The 5,415-nt window shown below is 33.8% G+C and overlaps 1 pseudogene; it reads left to right on the top strand.

Annotated features, from left to right (window-relative positions):
• The first annotated feature begins 2,144 nt into the window (after window positions 1-2,144).
• LOC120173816 lies at window positions 2,145-4,396 on the top strand (annotated as a pseudogene).
• Window positions 4,397-5,415: the final 1,019 nt, after the last annotated feature.

The following is a 5,415-nucleotide window of genomic DNA, read 5'->3' as shown; positions in this document are numbered from 1 at the left end:
GACATGATATTGTCTAGTTGTTAGTAGATTAAGTATATATATGCTCACAATCTAGTGGTGAGCATTGAAATACTCTTAATCTTTTACTTAGATACATTAAAGGTACATAAATTATGAACTTAAATTTGTTGGATACCCTACAATCCTTGAAGAATATTGTGATACAAATTAGGTAACTGACAATGATGAAGTAAGTTCCACTAGTGGGTATATTTTAAAGTTCCACTAGTGGGTATATTTTAAAGTTCCACTAGTGGGTATATTTAACTTTAGGTGGAGTAGTTATTTCTTGGAAGTATGTCAAACAAACGTTATTGCTTGCTTCACATTGAATCAGAGTTATTTCTCTTGATTTAGCTTGAAGAGGTCGAGTGGCTTAGGAATCTTCTTATAGAGATTTCTTATAGGGGAGACCTACACCTCCAATGTCATTATTATGTGATTCACAATCCACAATATGCGGTTGCTATAATCAATCTTACAATGGTAAGAAGAGAACATCATGACAAGACACGAATATATGAGACATCTTATAAAGAATGGAGTACTCGCTTTAGAGTACATGAAATCTGAAAGGAAACTTGCTGGTTCCTTAACTCAAGGGTTACTTAGAAGAATGGTTTTGATTCGTCGAGGGTATGAGAGTTAAGCCTATTGGATGAGTAATTCATACGTACACTCCTACCTATTCCTATGACATATCGTGTACACCAATCTGTAAGGTTGAGTGTTATACTCTTAATGATTCATAGCCTAAGATTTGGGTAGTCCTAGTGAAACAGCCTTGATGGATACACCGATCTGTAGGTTTAATTTTATACTCTTATGAATTCATAGTCTAAGTTGTGGGTGATCCTAGTGAGACGGAATTGATGAATTCATCGAATTTATATGAGAGTCGAGCTTAGTAAAATCTTTTAATGATTTTATACCCTAATTCGGGTGGTCAATATTAAGATAGACTTGATGGAATCACTTATGTAAATGTAAAGGAGTAACACATTCTAAAAGACTTTGGGTCGTTTTTCTAGAGCACTTATGAGCATCCTGAGGTATCATTGACAAAATGTTGAACTATCGCGGAACTCAAGTAGATCTGAAGTTAGTTGTGTGTTATGAGTTAATCCTAATCTTAACAAATTCAAGATTCATTTCACTTGTTGAAGAGAAGAATACCCATTCCAATATAATAGATTATAGTGCTTAAGTGACTAATTTCGCTGTGTTCTTTTCTTTAATTCTTTAGGATTTTTACTTCTTTGCATTAGTGGGAGATTGTTGGTATTTATAATAATGCAAAGAAATAAACATTTATTTGAATTTTAAATTAATTAAACTTTAAATGTTGAAAAAGTTGGAGAAATTGATACTTTGAAGTTTTTTTTTTTGCGGATTTTTCTCTTGATATTTTTACCTAAATTTTCTCATTTTTTAGCTATAAAAGAAGACCCCTCTTCACTTTCAACTCACTCTCTTCATCATCTCCTCTTTTCTTCTATATATTCTCTCTTAACAAAGAATAGTGAAGTTTTTCTTTTTCCAGAGGATTTTTTTATATTTTTTCGATGGGATTTACTCTGGATAAAATATTTTCTTTTCTTCCAGAAAAGAGCAACACTATTCAGAGTTCTACTTCCTTATTTTGGATGTACGAAATTTGAAAAATTTATTAACCTTGGGGGACAACATCCATTATTAGGGATTACACCAGTCCGGACGAAATTCACTACAAGAAAATATACCTTTAATGACCCACGAATGATGACACACGTTAATTTATAACTTACAAAAAATATGTGTCATAAAAAATGTCATATTTTTTAAAATTTAAATAATTTATGACTTATAATAATATATTTCATATTTAATAGTCATAATCTAAAAAAATTACAAAAATACAGAATACACTTTTTAATTATATATCATCCATAAAAATCATCTTTTAATTTCCCCATTATTTTCATCCTTTCCCGCTTCTTCCCCTTCTATAATCAATTCACGCCTAATGTTTTCCACTTTCATTCACTTTTTTTCTCTCCTGATTTCATCCCAATTCTCTTCTTGTTAGGCCCGAGTTTGACTGTGATAAGCTAAAACAATTAACACACAAACCCTATCCCTAAAAATTCCTAAATTTCAGATATCCTTTCATTTATATTTCTTCCAAAAAAATTAAACAATGGTTGGAGAAGACAATATCTCGAATCCACTAATGAAAAAGATATGTGCGAATGGCATCGGGGATGAAGATGATGCACCGTCATCCTCAACGTCGAAAATGGAGCGGAAGTTATGGCCCATCATTAGTGGCGAACACCTAGAAATTGAGGCCTACGTTGCACTTTACTCCGGCCGTACCAAGATCATGCATCTCATATTCATCACCGACCACTGCAACAATACCGCAATACAATTGGAAGCCCTAAGGATGGCTTACGATGAGCTCAAAAAGGGGGAGAACAATCAGCTATTCCGTGAAATAGTCCAGAAGATCGACGGTCGATTGGGTCCGAACTATTCGATGGATGCCGCCTGTTGCGCTATGGTTGATCGAAAAGCCGAGCAAAGGAAAGAGAAGCTCGAGAGTGAACTCAATGTCTACAGGGTAATTTTATCTTTCTTACTAAATTTATTTTCTAGAAACTATTTAGTTCTTTTAATTTGTTTGGTTTCTAACTTTCAGACTAATTTAATCAAAGAAAGTATAAAAATGGGTTACAATGATTTTGGAGATTTTAATATGCTCATGGTGCACTGGGGGATGCTTTTAAAAGCTACGTTCGAACTCGAGATTACTGTACTACGTCAAAGCATGTTATTCAAATGTGTTTTGAGCGTATTCTGTGAGCATTGAGATGGGTCAATTTTCTCATGTGAGAAGCTACATTAGTAAGGCTGAGCAAACACCAAGGCACTTAACCATACCACTACTGCTAAGCTACGATGTGCTGCCAGATTGCCTCATTTTGAGTCTAAGAAGTACAAGTTTTGCTGCTCGGAAGGTTTTTCAGCTTATAAATTGTTTTTTGATCTTGCAAAATTCAAATGTTGCAATTTTTCAGCTTACAATGATTTAGGATCGTTACATGCACTATCTTTTATTCCTGATATGTTGAATTTGAGATATGGCTGAAGTGTGTAGTATTTACTTATGGTCCTTTACTAAGTCATTTTCTAGAACGTGAGTTTAGGAGCAATTTAAGCCACACAATTTGGTTTGAAATTTTGTCCTATAAGATCAAAATATATGTGACTTGATCTTGAGCTCAATAAGTTCAATGAACTTAGTGTAAACAATCTTCATTTTAAGCATTCCCGGAGCATTGCTTTCCTCAAAAGAAGCCTGGAATCCTTTATGGTGTTGGATTTGGTGGAGGACATTATGGTAGAAAACTTAAAGAGAGTTAATTTGATGGACTCAAAAGAAAACTAGTATTGTAGTGTTCGTTCTGATGCTATTGCAGTGAGATGATGTGTACCTCAAGGATTTAGTTCTTCTTCCTTTATCTGGAGCAATCCTTAAAAGTTTGTTGGCCTGATCAATTCCTAGTTTGCGTACTATGCTTTTGTTGCAGAGGTATCCGTCTGTTGGTCATCTTGTATTGGTTATTAATATGAAATGTAACAGGCGAGATTTTGTGATTAGTTTTATTTTGAGCAATTACCATTTCATTGTTGGATTGATTGTCTTTTCTATGCGTGCAGTTCTTGGAAGTGGGTCCTGAATTGGGGAATTCAGACAATGAAGTCATTTCTCCTTAAGATGTTGCTACTTTGGTGTTCTTTGTGCACTTGCAAGCTTTGGTCGAACTGAACTGAAGGCATGAATCTCTTAGTCCCCTTTCTTTATTTTCTGGTAATGTCTTATTGTTGTTGATAGATTTGTAGTCATGCAATGTATTTTACTTTGCAGAACAAAGTTATTGACAGTATCAACTTCAAGGATTTCTTGGAGTTGGTACCTTAAGTAAGGGAGCTTATAATGATTTTGATTCAAGGTATTATCTATCTTTAAGTAATATGTAGTGAATTTTCTGTGGTTATATTATAATATACAATTTTTTGTCATGCGACTCTGCGTTTCAGACTTCTTACATGTTCGCAATTGACGAGAAACACTTACTTTAACTTGTGGCTTCATTTTATTGCAACCATTATGCTTCCTGCTTGGAGTATCTTGGAAACCTCAAATCCAACTCGATGCTTGACATTCATACATGACCATGTTGAGACTATGTATAATCAAATCCAGAGCCAAGCCCTCATCAAGTATACCCACACATTTGTGTCTGTTGATATGAAAATGATGGCTCTGGGATACACTGTTCTGTATATACTCAAAATTTATCTCATGAGTTCATTTACAAGGTTAAAGATGCAGTGGGGTACCTAGTGAAGTGGCCTAGACATCTAGTCATTCGATGCTCTGATTGGTAATATTTTCATTTATTTAAAGAAATATATATGTCTAATTTAAATGATTTCTTTATATTTTCATTTATTTAAAGAAATTATATAGGTCTGCAACCTCGCTATCAGGACGTAAGGCAAAATTCAAAAATAACGATGAAGCAAGTCGAAGCGTTGCAGATCGATGTCTCTAAGAAAGGACAATGACATCGACCTAGTGCCATATAATCCAGGGTTTGTTTTTCGTTTGATTATCAAAAAATTTTAGTAACTTAAATTGGTTTTTGGTTTTTATAGAAGACATTGGGTGTTGGCAGTGATAGATATGAAGCAACAAGTTATTATCATAATTCCTTGGAGCCCACCAATGTCCATTAGCAGTTGAAGCAGATTATAATGCATAAGTAACATAAATTATCGAAACATATAGTATATTCTTTGATATATTTCATCAATTTATAGGACAATGATATTGTACACTGCTCAAAGTGGATCTAACAAAAGGGTTAGCATCAATTAGATCAATGTTTGGTGAGGACTTCGATAATTCGTTGTTTAAATTGTAGCTTTCATTTTGACTAATCGTTTATTGTAAATTGTTTGTAGTGTCTCCGTCAGTCGGGAGGTACCGAGTGTGGATATTATGTTTGTAAGTTCATGAAAGAGATAGTCGAGAACGGACTTGAAGTGCTGGTCAATAAGAATGTAAGCAAACTTTTCTGATACACATTTGTCATATCATACATACACATTAGTCATACAACTATCATATTGACTAGTATATTTCTTGTAGAATAAAGAATACAACTATCATACATAAACATTTCTTGTATCATATACACATCTTTCATATTATACATACACATATCCTGTCTCAACAATATATGCAAATGCAACTAGCTGTAGGAATGCCAATTAAGTTCGTCACAATAAAATGTGTTTTTTTTGTTACATTGTCCCCATTTCCAGAACTTAATGGTCTCTTTATGACCTGAAACTAAAGAT

The sequence above is a fragment of the Hibiscus syriacus genome, unplaced genomic scaffold (assembly GCF_006381635.1).
Source record: "Hibiscus syriacus cultivar Baekdansim isolate YM2019G1 unplaced genomic scaffold, ASM638163v2 tig00111986_pilon, whole genome shotgun sequence".
In the NCBI taxonomy this organism is placed as follows: domain Eukaryota; kingdom Viridiplantae; phylum Streptophyta; class Magnoliopsida; order Malvales; family Malvaceae; genus Hibiscus; species Hibiscus syriacus.
The sequence above is the reverse complement of the archived record's forward strand: the minus strand, read 5'-3'. Positions and strand labels throughout refer to the sequence as shown.